General features: G+C 43.0%; 1 pseudogene; it reads right to left on the reverse strand.

Annotated features, from left to right (window-relative positions):
- Positions 1 to 4,587: 4,587 nt before the first annotated feature.
- Positions 4,588 to 4,705, reverse strand: LOC124546297 (annotated as a pseudogene).
- Positions 4,706 to 25,250: the final 20,545 nt, after the last annotated feature.

A 25,250-nucleotide genomic window follows, 5' to 3' on the forward strand; every position in this document is an offset into this window, starting at 1 on the left:
TACTTCAAGAGAAAAGTTTCGTAATTAGTGCTTCAAGTGACGCCTTAATACTTAATGACAGTGGTAAATTATCAAGCACTCCTGTGGCAAAGGATTGAATGAAGTTAAGTAAATCACCTTATGCATTCGTGTTGTAAAGTGAACTAACATTTCATGTGTTGTATTTCCAACGAGCCATCTCCCAGTGCAATCAAAGAACACACTGTCAATGGCGGGACGACTGTAGTTTCGTCTGGTGATAACATACAAAAAACTGTCACCTAAAGGTGAAATATCATAATCTAAATTAACAATATTAGATAAGGAAAGTTGCCAGTCACCATATAGCAGAGATGCTGGGTCGCGATAGGCACAACAAAAAGATTCACACAATTATAGCTTCCGGCCATTAAGGCCTTTGTCAGAAATAGAAACACACACGCGCACACACATACACTCACGAAAACGCAACTTGCACACACGTCTGCAGTCTCAGACAACTGAAACCAGTGTGTGTATGTGTGTCTATTGCTGGCAAAGGCCTTAATGGCTGAAAGCTATAATTGTGTGAATCTTTTTGTTGGGCCTATCGTGACCCAGCATCTCCGCAATATGGTGACTGGCAACTTTCTTTCTCTTGTTACATTCCATCCGGGATTTTCCATTGTTTGATAATCTAAATTAAACTAGAACTGTTCAAAAAGGCTCTGAGCACTATGCGACTTAACTTCTGAGGTCATCAGTCGCCTAGAAGTTAGAACTAATTAAACCTAACTAACCTAAGGACATCACACACATCCATGCCCGAGGCAGGATTCGAACCTGCGACCGTAGCGGTCGCTCGGTTCCAGACTGTAGCGCGTAGAACCAAACTAGAACTGTTCTGTACTTTGTTGGCTGCTGGAGTTTTTGAGAGGGGGAGGGGTTCAGTGGGTGGCCAGAAAACGAGGTCCATTGGTGTCTTCTGTTATCGCGGAGCTGTGTCTCGTTGTTTTGTTACGAATGACACTACAGCATCCGTGGGATGAAGATAGTTTTGCATCAGATGTTACAGTGCGATAATTGTGTGGAACACTACTTACATGTGAGTTGTTCACGTAGGATTTTGAGGTCCCAGTGATTCATCTGCGTCTTTGCTAGACTGGCGATGCCGTTATTCAACACCTGCTGGTTCTCTTTTGGTATTTTCATCTCAAGAATACGTATTGGTTTGTTTTTCTTCATACTCAAGGGTGAACTGTGTATTTTCTTCTACGTCTACATCATACTCCGCAAGCAACATAATGGTGTGTGGAAGTGGGTGCTTTTTCTACTACTGACAGACCCACCCTTTCCTGTTCCATTAGCGTGTGGGAAGAATGACTGTCGGTAAGGCCTCTGCATCAGAGCTCTAATTTCTCGAATTTTTTCTTCGTGTTCATTACGAGAGATGTATGTGGGAGGAAGGAAAATGTTATCCGACTCTTCCTGGAAAAGCACTCTCTCGAAATTTCAATAGCAAACCTCTCCGCGATGCACAACGCCTCTGTTGTAACGTCTGTCAGTGGAGTTTGGTGATCGTCTCCGTAACGCTCTCGCGCCGACTAAACGATGCCTTGTGAGGCTGACATAGCGCCACGTGACTTACGTGTTCCCGAAGGCGAAATCTGCACTAAAAGGATCACAATTTAAGTCCGTTGAAGCAGTGAAAAAAAAAAAGAAAAAAGCAGCACGCGTCATGGAGAACCTCACAGAGGAAGACTTCGAACACCGTTTCCATCGATGGGAAATTTGCATGGGGCGTTGTAGGGATAGAGTACTGAGGGTGACTTACTAAATACGTATGTTTTTTGAAATAAATGTTTTTCAGCAATGTTGTTGTTATGGTCTTCAGTCCTGAGTCTGGTTTGATGCAGCTCTCCATGCTACCCTATCCTGTGCAAGCTTCTTCATCTCTCAGTACTCACTGCAACCTACATCCTTCTGAATCTGCTTAGTGTATTCATCTCTTGGTCTCCCTCTACGATTTTTACCCTCCACGCTGCCCTCCAATGCTACATTTGTGATCCCCTGATGCCTCAGAACATGTCCTATCAACCGGTCCCTTCTTCTTGTCAAGTTGTGCCACAAACTCCTCTTCTCCCCAATTCTATTCAATACCTCCTGATTAGTTATGTGATCTACCCATCTCATCTTCAGCATTCTTCTGTAGCACCACACTTCGAAAGCTTCTATTCCCTTCTTGTCCAAACTATTTATCGTCCATGTTTCACTTCCATACATGGCTACACTCCATACAAATACTTTCAGAAACAACTTCCTGACACTTAAATCTATACTCGATGTTAACAAATTTCTCTTCTTCAGAAACGCTTTCCTTGCCATTGCCAGTCTACATTTTATATCCTCTCTACTTCGACCATCATCAGTTATTTTGCTCCCCAAATAGCAAAACTCCTTTACTACTTTAAGTGTCTCATTTCCTGATCTAATTCCCTCAGCATCACCAGACTTAATTCGACTACATTAGATTATCCTAGTTTTGCTTTTGTTGATGTTCATCTTATATCCTCCTTCCAAGACACTGTCCATTCCGTTCAACTGCTCCTCCAAGTCCTTTGCTGCCTCTGACAGAATTAGAATGTCATCGGCGGACCTCAAAGTTTTTATTTCTTCTCCATGGATTTTAATACCTACTCCGAATTTTTCTTTCGTTTCCTTTACTGCTTGCTCAATATACAGATTGAATAACATCGGGGAGAGGCTACAACCCTGTCTCACTCCCTTCCCAACCGCTGCTTCCCTTTCCTGTCCCTCCACTCTTATAACTGCCATCTGGTTTCTGTACAAATTGTAAATAGCCTTTCGCTCCCTGTATTTTACCCCTGCCTCCTTTAGAATTTGAAAGAGAGTATTCCAGTCAACATTGTCAAAAGCTTTCTCTAAGACTACAAATGCTAGAAACATAGGTTTGCCTTTCCTTAATCTTTCTTCTAAGGTAAGTCGTAAGGTCGCTATTGCCTCACGTGTTCCAACATTTCTACGGAATCCAAACTGATCTTCCCACAGGTCGGCTTCTACTAGTTTTTCCATTCGTCTGTAAAGAATTCGTGTTAGTATTTTCCATCTGTGACTTATTAAACTGATAGTTCGGTAATTTTCACATCTGTCAACACCTGCTTTCATTAGGATTGGAATTATTATATTCTTCTTGAAGTCTGAGGGTATTTCGCCTGTCTCATACATCTTGCTCACCAGATGGTAGAGTTTTGTCAGGACTGGCTCTCCCAAGGCCGTCAGTAGTTCTAATGGAATGTTGTCCACTCCTGGGGCCTTGTTTCGACTCAGGTCTTTCAGTGCTCTGTCAAATTTTTCACGCAGTATCGTATCTCCCATTTCATCTTCATCGACATCGTCTTCCGGTTCCATAATATTGTCTTCAAGTACATCGCCCTTGTATAGACCTTCTATATACTTTTTCCACCTTTCTGCTTTCCCTTCTTTGCTTAGAACTGGGTTTCCATCTGGAGCGCTTGATATTCATACAAGTGGCTCTCTTTTCGCCAAAGGTCTCTTTAATTTTCCTGTAGGCAGTACCTATCTTGCCCCCAGTGAGATAAGCTTCTACATCCCTGCATTTGTCCTCTAGCCATAGTCACGTTATTTTATAGCGATTCGTCGCATTGTATTAATAATGAGCGAAAGAAGTAACAGTGCATACCTTGGCTGCCTCTCAATCCTTTCGTTACATATGCTCGAGATGGCTAGTAGTGTTCTGTTCACCGTCTTCCATTCATTCAAAATAAAGTGCAGATTAGCGGCGGCATTAAGATATCCCGCTATAGCCCCGACTTTGAACTTCACAGAAGTGGCCGCTGGCGCCGACCAATCGAGGCACAGATACGTCGCCTCAGCCCCGGCAGTCAACTTGGCAGGAGGTCAAGATATGTGTGTGTGTGTGTGTGTGTGTGTGTGTGTGTGTGATGCAGCAGCTGCCAGCGGCGATGAATAGCACGTTACGAACATCAGCTACGCAGAAAATTAACACGCAGAAAACACAGGGGCGTCCAAAGCATAACTGAGATATTCCGCCACCGAGAAGCAGCTTCAATTACAGTCGCTGAATTACTCACTTAGGAATTGCATGTTACGTCAACATCGCAGTATGAGAAACATGGCGTTGATAATACAAAACTTGGTTTTTATTACGTTTCTCCACGTTGCAGAATAATGAGAGGGAAAATTTCTACTTGGCCGGTGGAACGGATTTGTTTTAATTTTTTTTAAAGTGGATTTATCGTTTGTGTCTTGTTCAAATGGATAAACTAAGTTACTGTGCCCTCATAGAATTTCATGTTTCGAACGTAAATTCGACAAAGGTTTTTGGGGAGTCTACTTTTTCATTTTCTATCTTTAAGGAATAAAATAGCACTCCGTCTTCAGGCCACGAGTGGCCTACCGGGACCATCCGACCGCCGTGTCATCCTCAGAGGAGGATGCGGATAGGAGGGGCGTGGGGTCAGCACACCGCTCTCCCGGTCGTTATGACGGTATTCTTGACAGAAGCCGCTACTATTCGGTCGAGTAGCTCCTCAATTGGCATCACAAGGCTGAGTGCAGCCCGAAAAATGGCAACAGCGCATGGTGGCCTGGATGGTCACCCATCCAAGTGCCGACCACGCCCGACAGCGCTTAACTTCGGTGATCTCACGGGAACCAGCGTAGCCACTGCGGCAAGGCCATTGCCATCTTTAAGGAATGGGTGGTTTAATTCAAACGGGTTCGTTCTTTTCGTTTAGGATGGTCCATTTGAATATAGTGCCAAAAGCACAAGTACAAATGAATAAACGAAAAAAAAAAAAAAAAAAAACGTAGAAAGAGCACAGTGAGACATTGGACGATCAGCGACTAAAGATGCAAGGAAAAAGTAATGTCACAGGCGTATCAGATGAAAGAATAGGTTACAGTTTACGTGATGAGATAGCTTTGAGAACCATCATCACTTCTGTAGAACATCGAAAGTGTGTGTGTTATGGATTTTTCAGCAACGTTCAGATCGTTCTAAAACGAATGAAGCTGGTGTTGTGCTGCTACTTGTTTACATGGGTCCACATCAGTGAGACTGTCATCAGGAAGCTGGTCGCGACACACACACACACACACACACACACACACACACACACACACACACACACACACACACACATATTTTTTTTATATATATATATATATATATATATATATATATGGATAGGCGAAGGCTATTTCACAAGCAGGAAAGATTGTCAGTGTTATTGAAATGCCCGGGCTAGCTGGACAAAGCGGATCAGGTTGTGGAAAGGGGCCAAAATAAGTTGCTGTCAGTTGCACTCAACATACAAACTTGATTTAGCAACACACAATATTACAACAAGGATGTAAAACATTCAAAACTTTAATCGACCTCCTTTGATTCACTTTAGATCGGCTGAAGACCACACTCAAAATCCAAGACACAAGGCCTAAGCAAGAAATTGAAACAGAAGGTTCTTCTGGAGGTTTCACCCAAAAATATTTTCTAACTCTTCGATCTAAAAAGTCCGAAGGCCTTAGCAATTGAATTTTAATGAAACTTGGCTGGAGGCCGCATATTAAGCAATAAGAAGAGTTTCAATCAAAAGGCAGAAGGCTTTATCTTGAAACATTTCATGCAAAATTCGGCTGAAGGCCCCATACAAAAGCATAACAATCTTATGCCGTAAGGGCAAGACAAGAACATTAAGAGATATTGATACTGGGGCTGAAGGCCACACATCAACCAAATAACTAAAACCCAAACAGGGAAATTTCTATGTAACGCACAAGAAACGGCACTCAAAAGTTTCCAAGGGTCGGCCTGAGACTGTAGCACTAACGCCTGTTTAGGTGAGACAGGCAGCCTGTCCAACAACTTCTTAATCTGAAGGCAACCCAACCGACAGACAGCCGACCGACCAGACAACAAAATCAGTTCCACTCCACGCAACCAGTAAAACGACCACAAGATTTCAATACAACGACACACAGAATATTGGCGCCCACAACGACCAACAACACCTCAGCTGTCGAACTACAATCCGCACTGGACAGCAACAACATGACGAGGAAAATACACTGCCGAAAATTACGTCAACGACCAGTGCAGGTAACCGGAACGTCAACGGCCACAAGGCAGAAGATACCGCTGGTCAACTTCAATAACAGGGAATAAATTAAGTTGAACTCTACAGAAAGATGGCTGGAAATTTCGCCGACTTGACTACGCACACGTTGTTGCTCGCGGGAATGTCCCAAAAGCGACAACCAGGATCAAACGAAGAAATGCAAACAGTTGAGGCTGGATAGTAGGTTAAGTGAGGACTCAACTTTCGTGTCCAAGATCGGTGGGCGACGAACCTCTTAGCACTCGCAAGCAGCACCTCACACTCCAACCACGCGTGCACACCGCCAGTGGCCCCGGCCAGAGTACGCGCCACGGAGTCTTCCTTGTTGCTCTACGCCAACAGACTGACTGCCCAGGCCCGAAAACGGTGAAAGGACCAAATATACGTCGGCCGATGAGTCGACCAACCGAACGACCTAGCAATGGTCGTCCTGCTCCAATCTCCCTCCGTTGGACACTTCATGTGTGTCGCCAGCGGTCGGCGAGCACTGGCTGTCGGCCCCGACTTCGCTACTGCTGCGACCCGACTGCACTGCTGGTCCGTCCCGAACTGACTGCCAGACACACGACGACCGGGAAATACTATCGGTCGCTCCTGAGATGATACGACAGTGCACTTATCCACACGCGCTGTTGCTGCCGCTCACGGGCAAGTAAGGCAGCAAGTTGGTGACGCCAGTAAATGGAATAAGAAAACGAGGCGGCAGTACCGTAGTAGAAGATGACAAACAATAAATGGCATGAACACGAGCCGTGCGCGGCTCAATTATGTGCGATCTAAAATGGGGAACTTAGTTTAAATACAGGGTGGTCCACTGATCGTGACCGGGCCAAATATCTCACGAAGTAAGAGTCAAACGAAAGAACTACAAAGAACGAAACTTGTCTAGCTTGAAGGGGGAAACCAGATGGCGCTATGGTTGGCCCGCTAGATGACGGTGCCACAGGTCAAACGGATATCAACTGCGTTTTTTTAGATAGGAAGCCCCATTTTTCATTACATATTCGTGTAGTACGTAAAGAAATATGAATGTTTTAGTTGGACCACTTTTTTCGCTTTGTGATAGATGGCGCTGTAATAGTCAAAAACATATGGCTCACAATTTTAGACGAACAGTTGGTAATAGGTAGGTTTTTTAAATTAAAATACAGAACGTAGGTACGTTTGAACATTTTATTTCGGTTGTTCCAATGTGATACATGTACCTTTGTGAACTTATCATTTCTGAGAACGCATATTTGTTACACCGTGATTACCTGTAAATACCACATTAATGCAATAAATGCTCAAAATGATGTCCGTCAACCTCAATACATTTGGCAATACGTGTAACGACATTCCTCTCAACAGCGAGTAGTTCGCCTTCCGTAATGTTCGCACATGCTTTGACAATGCGCTGACACATGTTGTCAGGCGTTGTCGGTGTATCACGATAGCAAATATCCTTCAACTTTCCCCACAGAAAGAAATCCGGGGACGTCAGATCCGGTGAACGTGTGGGCCATGGTATGGTTCTTCGATGACCAATCCACCTGCCATGAAATATGCTATCAATACCGGTTCAACCGCACACGAGGTATGTGCCGGACATCCATTATGTTGGAAGTACATCGCCATTCCGTCATGTGAAACATCTTGTAGTAACATCGGTAGAACATTACGTAGAAAATCAGCATACATTGCACCATTTAGATTGCCATCGATAAAATGGGGGCCAATTATCCTTCCTCCCATAATGCCGCACCATACATTAACCCGCCAAGGTCGCTGATGTTACACTTGTCGCAGCCATCGCGGATTTTCCGTTGCCCAATAGTGCATATTATGCCGGTTTACGTTACCGCTGTTGGTAAATGACGCTTCGTCGCTAAATAGAACGCGTGCAAAAAATCTGTCATCGTCCCGTAATGTCTCTTGTGCCCAGTGGCAGAACTGTACACGACGTTCAAAGTCGTTGCCATGCAATTCCTGATGCATAGAAATAGGGTACGGGTGCAATCGATGTTGATGTAGCATTCTCAACACCGACGTTTCTGAGATTCCCGATTCTCGCTCAATTTGTCTGCTACTCATGTGCGGGTAAGCCGCGGCAGCAGCCAAAACACCTACTTGGGCATCATCATTTGTTCCAGGTCGTGGTTGACGTTTCACAAGTGGCTGAACACTTCCTGTTTCCTTAAATAACGTAACTATCCGGCAAACGGTCCGCACACTTGGATGGTGTCGTCCAGGATACCGAGCAGCATACGCAGCACACGCCCGTTGGGCATTTTTATCACAATAGCCTTACATCAACACGATATCGACCTTTTCCACAGTTGGTAAACGGTGCATTTTAACACGGGTAGTGTATCACGAAGCAAATACCGTCCGCACTGGCGGAATGTTACGTGATACCACGTACATTTTCACGCAGTTTGAGTGCATAGATAATGAGAAATCAGTACCCAGAACAACTATCTCTGGCCGTAATAACGGCCTTGATGAGCCTGGGCATTGAGTCAAACAGAGCTTGGATGGCGTGAACAGGTACAGCTGCCCATGCAGCTTCAGAACGATACCACAGTTTGTCAAGAGTAGTGACTGGCGTATTGTGACGAGCCAGCTGCTCGGCCACCATTGACCAGACGCTTTCAGTTGGTGAGAGATCTGGTGAATGTGCTGGCCAGGGCAGCAGTCGAACATTTTCTGTATCCAGAAAAGCCCGTACAGGACCTACAACATGCGGTCGTGCATTATCCTGCTGAAATGTAGGGTTTCGCAGGGATCGAATAAAGGGTAGAGCCACTGGTCGTAACAAATCTGAAATGTAACGTCCACTGTTCAAAGTGCCGTCAATCCGAACAAGAGGTGACCGAGACGTGTAACCAATGGCACCCCATACCATCAAGCCGGGTGATACGCCAGTATGGCGATGACGAATACACGCTTCCAATGTCCGTTCACCGCGATGTCAGCAAACACGGATGCGACCAACATGATGCTGTAAACAGAACCTGGATTCATCCGAAAAAATGACGTTTTGCCACTCGTGCACCCAGGTTCGTCGTCGAGTACACCATCGCAGGCGCTCCTGTCTGTGATGCAGCGTCGAGGGTAACCGCAGCCATGGTCTCCGAGCTGATAGTGCGTGCTGCTGCAAACGTCGTCGAATTGTTCGTACAGATGGCTGTTTTCTTGCAAACGTCCCCATCTGTTGACTCGGGGAACGAGACGTGTTTGCACGATCCGTTACAGCCGTGCGGATAAGATGCCTGTCATCTCGACTGCTAGTGATACAAGGCCGTTGGGATCCAGCACGGCGTTCCGTATTACTCTTCTGAACCAACCGATTCCATATTCTGCTAACAGTCACTGGGTCTCGACCAACGCGAGCAGCAATGTCGCGACGCGATAAATCGCAATCGCGTTAGGCTACAATCCGACCTTTATCAAAGTCAGAAACGTGATGGGACGCATTTCTCCTCCTTACACGAGGCATCACAACAACGTTTCACCAGGCGACGCCGGTCAACTGCTGTTTGTGTTGAGAAATCGGTTGGAAACTTTCCTCGTGTCAGCACGTTGTAGGTGTCGCCACCGGCGCCAACCTTGTGTGATTGCTCTGAAAAGCTAGTCATTTGTATATCACAGCATCTTCTTCCTGTCGGTTAAATTTCGCGTCTGTAGCACGTCATCTTCCCGGCGTAGCAATGTTAATGGCCAGTAGTGTATATCGAATGACAATTTACTGGAAAGATGTGGTGTTGCGAGCACGCAAAACTCTATTCCGGTAAAGATATAGACGAAATTGCAAACAGTTTGGCTACAGTTATCTTCAACACCGACTTGATGGGACTCGCACAGACGGTGGATGTAATAGGCATTAAACTTGGCAACACGGCGTTCGAATTCTACAGAAGACGGAACGCGGACCGCATTGTACGTTCAGAGCACGGAGCGTCTGCGGCCAGTTAAGACACCACATCTGCGGCCCGGGAGGAAGCGGCGCACGCGGACTACATTCACGAGATCGAGGAAGGCGTACTGCATGATCCAGAGATCGCAGAGTGGTTTCTTTCTCCATTATTCACTGTCAGGTTTCGTGTTTCGATTATCTGAACACCGACGTACCGTTAGAGTTCATCGCTACTTCTTACTATCTAGCACTCTAACGGTAACTATTTTCGTCTCACAAGTTACTTCGTCATGATTCTAAGTTACAGTTTCTTAGAGGTTAACTTTACTAGTTCTTACCAGCTTATTTTCGGCGCTATAATGAGCCTACGTAATTCTCATGCTTTAGTGTGTATAATTGTGTTACATTCTGCAGGTTTTCGCGGCCACTGATGGATTTTTTGATCAATTTTCAGATTTTCTAGGTTGATATCGGTTACCAGAATTACTTGATGCTTTGCTGGAGACCGAAACCAAATTTATCAAAGAAGAATGAACTTCCATTAACGTCTGTGCCGAAACATTAGGGAAAGGAAATAACATTGCTGTGGTAAAAGGAGGTAATTTTACCCGACGGTCAGAGTACAACTTGGTTAGTGTTTACCTATGATATTTTCACTAGTACATACAGTAGACACTACGGTTGGTAACAGATCATAACAACACATCATGGTAACGGGCAAAAAATATAAACTTGTGGTTATACAATGGTTTCTATTAAAAGTAAAAGTAAACTAAACTCCTCCCGAAAAGGCCATGAAGGCCCGACGGTACTGACCGGCCCCCATGTCATCCTCAGCTCATAGGCGTCACTGGATGCGGATGATTAAAATCACATTCTGATGTTGAATCGTTTGAACAAGTCGGCAAGTCCCTCAGTTCACATCGAGTGGAGGCTACTGCATATGCTGCTCTTTCACTTTTCCTCAATGCTTCGAAATTATTCTTCACCCCATAATGGTCTGCGATTAGAACAGGGTTCAAGATCAAAGCAATATGTCAGACTTTTGAACCGTAAGTATCCCTGATCTTTAATTCTGTAATTGTTTGGTTTTCGCAATCACGTGCGTAACAGGAGTATAAGATTCTCCACCGTGACGCCGCAGCACTAGCAGCAGATTAACTGTCGATGTTTTACAGCGAACGAAGTGTCGCCGCGTCTAAGATACGCACCGTTATTGTGGAGCAGCACGGTTCGAATCCAATTCCAGCTATGTTGTTATGGATTTTCTGTGGTTTCCTCTAAAGCATTTGAGGCGAATGTTGGGCTAGTTCCTTTGACAAGGCCGCGGACGTAACACTATTCCGTACTTTGGTTCAAAAATGGCTCTGAGTACTATGGGACTTCTGAGGTCATCAGTCCCCTAGAACTTAGAACTACTTAAACCTAACTAACCTAAGGACAACACACACATCCATGCCCGAGGCGGGATTCGAACCTGCGACCGTAGCAGTCGCGCGGTTCCGGACTGAGCGCCTAGAACCGCTAGACCACCGCGGCCGGCTCCGTACTTTTCAAAAAGCGGTACTCTCTCCCTCTCTCTGACATCGATGTCGATGGACTGTTAAATTCTCATCTGTCGCCTTTTTTAACCCCCGACCCAAACAGAGGGGTGTTATAAGTTTAACGTGTGTATCTGTGTATTTGTCTTTGTGGCATCGTAGGTTACAAACGAAAGGTCCAATTTTAACACAGTTTCCTTACTTGAAAGCCAGATTAATCGGAATGGTTCTTAGCTATGTTCCATGGCAGCCTGTTTGGCCTTTTAAATTTCAGCAGGTAAATTAAGTAAAAATGTTTCCCGTCAGCGGTCTCTCTTGATGTACACCACGTATACATAACAAGTACATCAAGTTATGTAGTATCAGATTGTAGAGCTCAAAAAGATCTGTATAAAAGCCCACGACTACATTTATCTTTTACGGTTGACTAACAGTGATGGTCTTCGTCTTTTGAAGTCGCCCGTTTCAGCGCCTGCAGAGCAGGAAAAGGGTGACTGTGAGTCAACTGTAAAAGACAAACATATGCTCTCGCTGACATTTTTGTAGTTCTTTTTGAGGTCTACAATTCAGTATTAACACAAATGATTTTTCCATAACAGTTTAGGCTGCCTATTCCGAAACAGCACAAGGCTAGGTTCATTAATAATTATCGCCACTGCTCATTGCTTAAGTTACCTAAATTAGATAAATATATACTAAACCATAGTCAATGAATATATGTGTGAATTAAAAAAAGAAAAATGTAAGTCGCATAAATGAAAATGATCTCTCTCCGCAATTTCGTGCTTCGTCCCGGAAACTGTTTTGCGTGAATGTGGCGGTAGTGTGCCGTTCGTACCATTTCTACTAGTAAAATAGAAGTTTAAAAAACATGAAATAAAACTAACATTAAACGTTTAGAAAAAACCTCAAACCAAAAATCAAAAAAATGTTTTGCGCCTTTAACTGTACGACAAGTAATAATATTTAGATTCAAGCGGGGGACTGCTAAGTTGTTGTTGTTGTTGTTGTGGTCTTCAGTCCTGAGACTGGTTTGACGCAGCTCTCCATGCTACTCTATCCTGTGCAAGCTTCTTCATCTCCCAGTACCTACTGCAACCTACATCCTTCTGAATCTGCTTAGTGTATTAGTCTCTACGTCTCCCTCTACAATTTTTACCCTCCACGCTGCCCTCCAATGCAAAATTTGTGATCCCTTGATGCCTCAAAACATGTCCTACCAACCGATCCCTTCTTCTAGTCAAGTTGTGCCACAAACTTCTCTTCTCCCCAATCCTATTCAACACCTCCTCATTAGTTATGTGATCTACCCATCTAATCTTCAGCATTCTTCTGTAGCACCACATTTCGAAAGCTTATATTCTCTTCTTGTCCAAACTAGTTATCGTCCATGTTTCACTTCCATACATGGCTACACTCTATACAAATACTTTCAGAAACTACTTCCTGACACTTAAGTCTATACTCGACGTTAACAAATTTCTCTTCTTCAGAAACGATTTCCTTGCCATTGCCAGTCTACATTTTATATCCTCTCTACTTCGACCATCATCAGTTATTTTACTCCCTAAATAGTAAAACTCCTTTACTACTTTAAGTGTCTCATTTCCTAATCTAATTCCCTCAGCATCACCCGATTTAATCTGACTACATTCCATTATCCTCGTTTTGCTTTTGTTGATGTTCATCTAATATCCTCCTTTCAAGACACTGTCCATTCCGTTCAACTGCTCTTCCAAGTCCTTTGCTGTCTCTGACAGAATTACAATGTCATCGGCGAACCTCAAAGTTTTTACTTCTTCTCCGTGAATTTTAATACCTACTCCGAATTTTTCTTTTGCTTCCTTTACTGCTTGCTCAATATACAGATTGAATAACATCGGGGAGAGGCTACAACCCTGTCTCACTCCTTTCCCAATCACTGCTTCCCTTTCATGCCCCTCGACTCTTACAACTTACAACTGCGATCTGGTTTCTGTACAAATTGTAAATAGCCTTTCGCTCCCTGTATTTTACCCCTACCACCTTCAGAATTTGAAAGAGAGTATTGCAGTTAACATTGTCAAAAGCTTTCTCTAAATCTACAAATGCTAGAAACGTAGGTTTGCCTTTTCTTAATCTTTCTTCAAAGATAAGTCGTAAGGTTAGTATTGCCTCACGTGTTCCAACATTCCTACGGAATCCAAACTGATCTTCCCCGAGGTCCGCTTCTACCAGTTTTTCCATTCGTCTGTAAAGAATGGCCGGCCGAAGTGGCCGCGCGGTTAAAGGCGCTGCAGCCTGGAACCGCAAGACCGCTACGGTCGCAGGTTCGAATCCTGCCTCGGGCATGGATGTTTGTGATGTCCTTAGGTTAGTTAGGTTTAACTAGTTCTAAGTTCTAGGGGACTAATGACCTCAGCAGTTGAGTCCCATAGTGCTCAGAGCCATTTGAACCATTTTTTTTCTGTAAAGAATTCGCGTTAGTATTTTGCAGCTGTGACTTATTAAACTGATAGTTCGGTAATTTTCACATCTGTCAACACCTGCTTTCTTTGGGATTGGAATTATTATATTCTTCTTGAAGTCTGAGGGTATTTCCGCTGTCTCATACATCTTGCTCACCAGATGGTAGAGTTTTGTCATGACTGGCTCCCCCAAGGCCATCAGTAGTTCTAATGGAATGTTGTCTACTCCCGGGGCCTTGTTTCGACTCAGGACTTTCAGTGTTCTGTCAAACTCTTCACGCAGTATCTTATCTCCCATTTCGTCTTCATCTACATCCTCTTCCATTTCCATAATATTGTCCTCAAGCACATCGCCCTTGTATAAACCCTCTATATACTCCTTCCACGTTTCTGCCTTCCCTTCTTTGCTTAGAACTGGGTTTCCATCTGAGCTCTTGATATTCATACAAGTGGTTCTCTTCTCTCCAAAGGTCTCTTTAATTTTCCTGTAGGCGGTATCTATCTTACCCCTAGTGAGATAGGCCTCTACATCCTTACATTTGTCCTCTAGCCATCCCTGCTTAGCCATTTTGCACTTCCTGTCGATCTCATTTTTGAGACGTTTGTATTCCTTTTTGCCTGCTTCATTTACTGCATTTTTATATTTTCTCCTTTCATTAATTAAATTCAATATTTCTTCTGTTACCCAAGGATTTCTATTAGCCCTCGTCTTTTTACCTACTTGATCCTCTGCTGCCTTCGCTACTTCATCCCTCAGAGCTACCCATTCTTCTTCTACTGTATTTCTTTCCCCCATTCCTGTCAATTGTTCCCTTATGCTCTCCCTGAAACTCTGTACAACCTCTGGTTCTTTTAGTTTATCCAGGTCGCAACTCCTTAAATTCCCACCTTTTTGCAGTTTCTTCAGTTTTAATCTACAGGTCATAACCAATAGATTGTGGTCAGAGTCCACATCTGCCCCTGGAAATGTCTTAGAATTTAAAACCTAATTCCTAAATCTCTGTCTTACCATTATATAATATATCTGATACCTTTTAGTATCTCCAGGATTCTTCCAGGTATACAACCTTCTTTCATGATTCTTGAACCAAGTGTTAGCTATGATTAAGTCATGCTCTGTGCAAAATTCTACAAGGCGGCTTCCTCTTTCATTTATTCCCCCCAATCCATGTTCTCCTACTATGTTTCCTTCTCTTCCTTTTCCTGCTGACGAATTCCAGTCACCCATGACTATTAAATTTTCGTCTCCCTTCACTACCTGAATAATTTCTTTTATCTCGTCATACATTTCATCAATTTCCTCATCATCTGCAGAGCTAGTTGGCATATAAACTTGTACTACTGTAGTAGGCATGGGCTTTGCGTCTATCTTGGCCACAATAATACGTTCACTATGCTGTTTGTAGTAGCTAACCCGCACTCCTATTTTTTTATTCATTATTAAACCTACTCCTGCATTACCCCTATTTGATTTTGTATTTATAACCCTGTATTCACCTGACCAAAAGTCTTGTTCCTCCTGCCACCGAACTTCACTAATTCCCACTATATCTAACTTTAACCTATCCATTTCCCTTTTTAAATTTTCTAACCTACCTGACCGATTAAGGGATCTGACATTCCACGCTCCGATCCGTAGAACGCCAGTTTTCTTTCTCCTGATAACGACGTCCTCTTGAGTAGTCCCCGCCCGGAGATCCGAATGGGGGACTAATTTACCTCCGGAATATTTTACCCAAGAGGACGCCATCATCATTTAATCATACAGTAAAGCTGCTAAGTAAATAAAATAAACCACAATACATCTAAAAATAATAACGTATGAAATTTAAATACAAGGAATCTACCTAGGCAACGCAGGTAGATATTAAAACAACACTATCAAACAGTTGCGTCTAAGTCTTACTTAATTTACCCCGAGAAATTGGCAATATGGACAAAACCGTCAACGTCTGCCCTTGGCGGTCGCACACTTGGCCACGCCCCGCGCGCATATGTTTCGGCTAAATATTATACAACAATAACAACAAATTTTCTTTCGTGTATGTGTATTCATGCACTAGAGTGGAAAGGTGAAGACAGAAGCACTTGCAACTATTCCACAACACTTTGTAGAATATACTCATCCAAGAGTTTAGCGTTACCGCCTACCACGCAAGGGGCCCGGGTTCGATTCTCGGCAGGGGACTGGCTGTTGTGTCCTTAATCATCATTTTGATCGTCACTGACGCGCAAGTCGCCGAAGTGGCGTCAACTAAAAACACTTTCAATACGGCGACCGAACCCCGAAGGGGGTATCCCGGTCAATAAATGCCATACTATCATTTCATTTCATTTCGCTCGTTGTTGGCTGAAGTCCCCACAAGGCTGAATAAACCCGAAGTAAAGTGAAACCCTCCTAAGGACATAACTATCAACATTATTTTCTCTAAAATTCCTTATTGTGTGCAAGTGCTGGATATTTATTTCATCTGTAAACTCAAGAATAATTGATACATATGAATTCACAATTTTGTAGCCCGTAGTTTGAACCTTCTCAGACGTAGATCAATGGCGCATCTTCAATACCATATAAGTTTTCTTTAAGTTATAATAAATATGCTCCTCAAACGCAGTTTTACGAGAGACTGTTGAATACTCTTTTCTAAAATGTCCTGACTACCCATTCGGTCTGTATTTCGATTGAGGATCTTCATCATTACGAGTAATTTCAACTTCACCTTGTCACCACGAGTATTTGCACCTTTCTCGTCTATTAATTCTTTTCCCACTGTTTTATAATCGAGAAATTTCAGGAGTTTGAAAAATGTCCAGTTGTAAAAAATATTTTCCAGCACCGTGCCGAATAAAATTTATTGTATGTGTGTATTCCTGTCGTGCTGTTTGAGCAATATAATCTCAGCTGACAGATGAATCACGGCTGTCTGCGGATTCCGCGCACTCAAGACTGCGGGCTGAATGTGGTGGAAGATTTAGGCTTTTGACTCTGCCAAAACCGTGCCCTTTTAGATTGACAGTATGAGAAAAACTTGGTGCACGTTTTGCGGGCAGTAGCGACTTTTGTGGCAGCTGAAATTCCTAATGAGCTCATTGTATTTCATCGAGGCGGAATGCTGCAGAGTGGGGTCTGTACAGAGTAGAGAAGGGCACTTGCAAAGGAACGTAAGAGTCGTGGGCGTGTGAAGTGACGTCACGCGGACGAGTCGGCACAGTGCTTGTACTCGGTCACACGACCCTGTTTTCTGCCAGTGATGAAACAAATCAACTTCGGCAGAACGGAACATGAGGAGCTGAGACACTAGACATGGGGGGCAGGAGTACACGACACGTAATACCGAACACGAATATTATTTGATTTCTATACATAATTTACTTTTTTCCTCGATTTTGTGGCTGAGAGAGTGTTAACGAGGGCTTAAGGGAGCCAACTTCGTGGTCATTTCTCAGAACTTTCTTTTACGTCTTTCACGTTAATGACTTTTTGAGCCCAAGAGGGAAGTGTGAGGTCTATGAGAAATGGAAAATCGCAGCAGAGACAATAACGTGCTCAGCCTTAAAGAACAAAATACGAGCACTACCAAACGAGTTTACCCACCCGCGAGACGACGCAGCATTCATGTCAGGAGACCTGGAGACTGCAAAGGGCACTTATGACATTCCAATTCCTTTTATGTTTTACTTTGTCTCCAACTAGAAGTCTGTAAATATAAGTGTATACAAATTAGCTTATTTTAAATTGGTCTAAACTTGTAAATACTTTGACATGTCCTATATCCTTGTAAAAAGAGATCTACGGATGAATGAAGCTGCTACTACTACTACTACTACTACTACTACTACCACTACTACCACTACTACTACTAGGCGAACGAGTGAAGACTGCTGGGGGTATGTGCTCCTGAATAAGGGAGAAATAAAGACAGGAAAAAAATCGATAATATTGCGCATAAACAAGCGGATACTGCCCGTATAAAATTATTATGCATTAATAAATGGAAATGCATTAACAGAATGAATAAAAGCTGTTATTGAGAATAATGCACTTGTGAAACGAATGAAAACTGAAAAATATTAATTAATTTTGATTCGATTCATTTCAAAATGATATTACATTATGTGAAAAATGGTATTATACAACGAAAAAAATCTGAAAATATACGTAAACACAGAAGATACAAGTGTGATTTAAGGGGATGCAACAGGTGGTCGGCCGGCCGTGGTGGTCAAGCGGTTCTAGGCGCTTCAGTCTGGAATCGCGTGACCGCTACGGTCGCAGGTTCGAATCCTGCCTCGGCCATGGATGTGCGTGATGTCCTTAGGATAGTTAGGTTTAAGTAGTTCTAAGTTCTAGGGGACTGATGACCTACGATGTTAAGTCCCATAGTGCTCAGAGCCATTTTTTGAACAGGCGGTCGGCCGTGACCTTGATGGAGTAACCGTTCCGGTATTTGCCTGAAATGACAGGGAAACCACGTACAACCTACATCAGCAAGGCCGGACGGAATATGCAGTCAGTGCCTTAAGAACTGCGCCGCCTGGTTCGTTTGGTCCCAGTTGCACGCTGTCCTTCGAGGTAAACGCGCTTTTTTTCTTCAGATCAAGGACTCCCGCTGATGACTCCGGAAGCACGAGGTTGCTGCCACGCCCCTCGCACCAACTACTGTCCGGTCGGGGATCTGGCCCCAGGCCGGCCGACACATGACGCTGTTCCCCGCGTCCTCATGTCCCTCCTGCAGTCCAACTGAAAAATTAAATCATGATCCGCCCTTGACGAGTCAGATGCTGAACTCAAGAGAACGGCAAGACAGTACTGCCATCCACTACAGAGTTTGGCACACGATCTCCTTGCAGAAGCACAGCACTATCGTAATGTGACAAGCGATGTGCTTACCCCGTTTCATTATTCGCTACTACTCTGAATCCTCTAACCAATCTTCGAGTGTGGACTATGCATTACTTACGAGGAATCTTTCAGCTGCCGTTTTAAACAGGTGTATTTTAGTAAAAGTTTTCATCTTCTTTGGCAGTTTCTTATACCAGAGTCGAAACTTTAATAGTGGCAACTATTTATTTACAGTTCGTACAAAATAGATACGTGTTTCAAAGTTTTACTGACCTTCAAAGCAGTCACCACTATTGTGTATAACCCGTTGCCAGCGATGTGGAAGTCGCAGGATACTCTTAGCAGTGCCAGTTGTGTTGACAGTTCGAGCGGCGCGGTCTACTGCCAGACGAATTTGTAGCAGTTCTGAAGCGAATGCCGTGAAGTGTTTCCTTCGGTTTAGAAATCGACTTGAGCTCACGAGGACTTAAGTCAGGGGAGTGCAGTAGGGCTATAGCACTTAGTAGCCCCATCAGTCAAACAAATCAGTAACAGCTTGCACTGTACGTGCTTGAGCACTGTTCTGCAATACGATGCTCATGTCCTGCAGAAAGTGTCATCACTTCTGTGTCTATGGTGTTCATTTTTGGAACACAACCTACCACCAGCTTAGAGACAGAAGGAGAATGCTAAAGCACGTACAGTGAAAGCTGTTACTGATTTGTTTGACTGATGGGGCTGCTAAATGCCATACCACCTACTGCAATCCCATTAATTAAGCCCTCGTGTGTTCAATTCGATTTATAAACTGAAGGAAACACATCACGGCATTCGCTTCAGAACTGCTACAAATTCATCGGGCAATAGACCGCGCCGCCCGAACTGTCAACACAACTGGCACTGCTAAGAGTATCCTATGACCTCCACATCGCTGGCAACGGGTTGTACACCATGCTGGTGACTACTCTGAAGGTCAGTAAAACTTTGAAACACGTATCTATTTTGTACGAGCTGTAAATAAATAGTTGCCACTATTAAAGTTCCAACCCTCGTTGAAATTTATTCCCCGATATAAAATGCTTTTCTCACTTTTTTTGTTTGTTTTCCCTTGGTAATTGTAAGTCCTGGCTCTTGTTCCATGCTTAGCAATGTCTCCCCTGATGTGTACAAAAGTTTGGTAGACGTACGTGCTTGCTGCAGTAAGGATACCCAGTTTGTGGGTTGAATAACACTTAGGCGGTTTTTTGTTCTGCTGACTTTCGTTTGTATGAACTAGTTTTCGGCTTATTAGGCCATTTTCAGATAACTACTGGCTATTGTTTACAGGGAGCCTGTGTTCTTACGAACCAAACATTCCGGACTAAGATACAACGCACTTACATACGACCTTCAGTTGTGGTACTATCTTTGGAATTGTGAAACGGGTCTTTTGACTTAAGAACAGTTTTACAGAACAAAAAGTCAAAAGACCCGTTTGACAATTCCAAAGATAGTACCACAACTGAAGATTGTATGTAAGTGCGTTGTATCTTAGTCTGGAATGTTTGGTTCGTAAGAACACAAGCTCCTTGTAAACAATAGCCAGTAGTTATCTGAAGATGGCCTAATAAACGGAAAACTAGTTCATACAAATAAAAATCAGCAGAACAAAAAGCCGCCTAAGTGTGATTCAACCCTCAATATGGAAATGTTCTATAAGAAGCGACAAAAGAGTCCATAAATAAGATACCCAGTTTTGTTTAAGCAGTTCTTTACGAAGAGAGCAACTACCAGTGCTAATTATCATGCTTCCGGCCCTTTTCTGCACCTGAAAAGTACTCCGTGCCCATGTTTTGTGCCTTCTTTCCCAAGAAAACGAATACCTTGAAACAAGACTTATAGATGATAGATCCCTAAGAGAAAGACATGTAGTAGATCACATGCACTTTGTATTTGTTGTTTTTATTAAATGATCTGAATACCGTGTAACGCCGCAAATGCATATCCTCCTATTTTCACCTATTGTATTATAAATTTTTTCCTTATTTTGTTACCTGAGGATATGAGATTTATGTGCCTTTATGTAATTGTTTTACTATTTTATTTGCTATGCATTTATGTCGATGTATAATTGGTTTGTGTTGTAAATATTATTTGTATTTTAACGCTGGGTCTTGCCTAGGGAAATCTATGCTATCGAACGAATACATCGATAGGTCGTGTGGAGAACCAAAGTGTTTAGGATCTTTGGTAGTGTGAACTCTGCCGCGTGGAGCGCGGGCAGAGAGGGAGTCTGGCTGGAGTAGTGCAGTGGAGCAGGTGTGTTGTGTGACGCTCCCGCGAGTTACCGCGCTTTCGGGGTTTGGCAGCATGTAATTGCGCTCGACTTGTTATGATAGTTTCTGACACGGTGTCGCGGACGGGAAGCATTAGCTGGCGCACATATAGAGCCCGTTTCGCCTGGTGACCGTGTCGAGAAGAAGGCGCGCCAACATCCAGCTTCTGCAACAGCGACGGCCGACAATGAGTGACTGTCGCCACCTCCTCGATCGACGACTGCAAACCTTCAATCAACCAACAAGGAAGACTGGAAGCACGTAAAGTTTTAGAACTGTATGGCAGACCTCAGCTTTTAAAATTGTTGCTTCACAAAATTACAGCAACTTAGCATGAACCATTGTTGCTCATTGTCCCCATTGCATTACCAAGCAGCGTCCCTTCCTTTTCCGAAATGAACCCGAGTGTCGTTGAAATTCAAGCGCCAGCGTTAAAGTACAATCATTCCATTTCACTGCTTTAATTTCAAAGTTCAGTTTAAGTATTCATAGCTGGCTACAATATTTAGATTACGCAAGCACAAATTAAGAGTGCGAGTTTTGTTACCGTATTTTAGCTTACCTGTGACTGCAGCTCAGCTTGGTACGTACTAAATCTTACTATTGTTAATTGTTCAGAATCATTTAATTCAAGTTCAAAGCTAAATCTCTTATTTCTAAATTGCGTAGATTCAAGTAGCTTTTGAAATGATTGTTGAGGTAGCCCAAGACTAACCGTATTTTACTGAATTTCGATGTGGTTAAGAAAGAAAGCTTCTTATTAATTTCAGTCACTAAATTAGCTTTCAGTTTTCCGGTTTTATTAATTCTTTTGCTAAATTAAGTGAGAATGTAGCGAAATTTATTACTTCTGACAATCTTTCAGTTTTCACACTACACGTGTCAATCTTCAGTTGCCACGCTTCCTGTGCTAATTATATGTGCAATAACTTTTCTTTTTCAGTTCTTATAGTAGTTGTCCATAGGACTGGCGACCGTAATTTTCACCAAATCTCAAATATCTAATTAACGCCAATTAATTGTTAACTTGACGACAGCACATTTACTTTCTTTATTAATTTGACCCTTTTCTCAAAATTAATTTCCACCAGTTTCATTTGCATTTTTCCTTTCATTTAAATGTAACCCTTTCCACCCTCTTTACCGACAAATTAACTTCGGTGACGATTGCTTTTCCCAAATTCCCATTAGGTACAGGCGGTTTAATTTTTCACTGTCATTAAGGTCGATAAGTGATGGGGAGGTTACAACCGCTTTTTTTCGTTTTTTTTTATAGTTTGCTCCTCTATATACAGTCGAAGAATATGACATAATCAAAGAAGAACATATTAATCTGTGCGTTGTAAGCTCGTCGTTTTTGTGAGTTCTTGTTTGAAACCAAAGACTGCTTAAATGTTTCACAGTACTTGTTCATGGTGAAATGTGGTAAGTGCGTCACCTTGTCACATTACAGTACTGCAACGCTTTTGCAAGAAAATCTTGTGACAAGGACTATAGAGGATGACAGCGACGTCTTGTTATTCTCCTGAATTCAACAGCCATGGGGGGACGCTCAGTTTTGCAGGTGGAGAGGGGAGAATAGGGAGATCAACATGAAGAGCAGTGCCCTGTTTACTGGCCCAGCGTCCATTTTGCGAACGGCTGGAGTTGGTGCAAGGGACGCAGCAGCAAGTTCGTGATCCAGCCATTGTCAGTGGGGGTGTGTCTGATCCGTGGAGCGACGAAAGGTGAAACTATGTTTGTATCAAAGAACATTGTACAATAGCGACCAACCGAATGAGGCAGCGCCTTTGTTAAGGCGCTGACATATTCGGAAGGATGGAACTTGTTCTATCCGGCCATACTGATTTAGGTTTTTCGTGGTTTTTCCAAGTCACTTCAGGCAAATGCCTGTCATATCCTATTAAAGAATACTTATGTATGTTGTGCGGATGTGTATCTTTGAGCTATTTGTTTTCGTTGTAGTATGTGCGACATATTCCATATCACTGTATTATGATCTTTGAATGAATGAAAGAATGAACAATTAACTATCTCCGAACAGAATTTATGATTTTGTATTTGCATCGGCGCAGTTCTTCGTCAAAGGCAATTGCAGCTAAGCGAAACAAGTATATTAATTTGAGGAAAGTGGTTTGAAACACTACTTTCTTACTGACATTCCAGCTGTCAGTCGCTAAAATAAGATGTTTCTAGCGTAAATTATAATGGAGAACGAACAATAAAGTGGTTTAACAAGTTAATGCTTTCAGTTATTTGATTTCCGTGATTTATTGTGATCAACAATTGCATCATGATTATAAACTGTTATAGTTTCAGATATGTGAGGCTATTTGTTGAACTCGTAAGGATAAAAATGTGAAAGAAATTATACTGAAATTTATGGAAGTCTTAGCTCTTTTCCTTTGTGAAGCTTGCAAGTGAAGATTATCCGGAAAAAGATACAAAAAAGAGGAAAAAGTGAAACAGCAGGCATGATGATGTGAATTTTGGGGCATACATTGTGAGACTTTATCAAGAGAAGACTGCAAACGTCAGGGCAGAATGCAGCGAACGAACAGGCCCTTCCAGACTGACCCAACAAGTTGTAAAATGCAGACTGCAATATGAATGTCGCGTCGGGGGAATTTAAGACATGTACAAGCTGATAAAAGCATCCACATAGAAGAAAACGTTCTACAGTCGTGCTGTGCAAGCACATTCGTAGGAATACTAGACTCAACACCTACGGGAAAAGAATCTCGACGCCAAGAAACAGTTATTCGACATAAAAGGAAGTTGGTATGCGTTTTTCTACATATGGAAGATGATGTCTATTAAAATTTTGCGCCAGTCGCCTAAGAGTGGTGCTAGTACTGGTCCTATGAGGATGCAAATCAGGTTTACTTTAATACGCGTTGTAACGGGAATTACGGGAATTTTGGAAATTTGTGGTGAGTTCCTATGGGACCAAACTGCTGAGGTCATCGGTCCCTAGGCTTACACACTACCCAATCTAACTTAGGTGTTGACAGATGTGAAAATTACCGAACTATCAATTTAATAAGTCACAGCTGCAAAATACTAACGCAAATTCTTTACAGGCGAATGGAAAAACTGGTAGAAGCCGACCTCGGGGAAGATCAGTTTGGATTCCGTAGAAATGTTAGAACACGTGAGGCAATACTGACCTTTCGACTTAACTTAGAAGAAAGATTAAGGAAAGGCAAACCTACGTTTCTAGCATTTGTAGCGTTAGAGAAAGCTTTTGACATTGGTGACTGGAATACCCTCTTTCAAATTCTAAAGGTGGCAGGCGTAAAATACAGGGAGCGAAAGGCTATTTACAATTTGTACAGAAAGCAGATGGCAGTTGTAAGGGGTTGAGGGACATGAAAGTGAAGCAGTTTTTGGGAAGGGAGTGAGACAGGGTTGTAGCCTCTCCCCAATGTTATTCAATCTGTATATTGAGCAAGCAGTAAAGGAAACAAAAGAAAAATTCGGAGTAGGTATTAAAATCCATGGAGAAGAAATAAAAACTTTGAGATTCGCCGATGACATTGTAACTCTGTCAGAGACAGCAAAGGACTTGGAAGAGCAGTTGAATGGAATGGATAGTGTCTTGAAAGGAGGGTATAACATGAACATCAACAAAAGCAAAACGATAATAATGGAATGTAGTCGAGTTAAGTGATGCTGAGGGAATTAGATTAGAAAATGAGACACTCAAAGTACTAAAGGAGTTTTGCTATTTGGGGATCAAAATAACTGATGATGGGCGAAGTAGAGAGGATATAAAATGTAGGCTGGCAATGGCAAGGACAGCCGTGATGAGTTGTTAGTGAAGAACGCCTTTAAGGCGACAAACGGCACTATCACCACCTTACTGACTTCGAACGACGTCGCGCAAGAGGGCTGCGAGAAGCTGGATCTTATTTCTGCAGCTTTGCCGAAAGACTTGACACGAATGCAGCCACTGTACTTGACTGCTGGTAGCGGTGATAACGAGAATGTACGGTCGTAAGAAGACTGCACTCCGGAAAGCCACGAGGTACTAGTGAGAGGGAAGACCTTCGTGTTCAATGTACGGCTCTCGCGCATCAGCAAT

This window comes from Schistocerca americana, chromosome 8 (assembly GCF_021461395.2).
Source record: "Schistocerca americana isolate TAMUIC-IGC-003095 chromosome 8, iqSchAmer2.1, whole genome shotgun sequence".
Taxonomy (NCBI): Eukaryota; Metazoa; Arthropoda; class Insecta; order Orthoptera; family Acrididae; genus Schistocerca; species Schistocerca americana.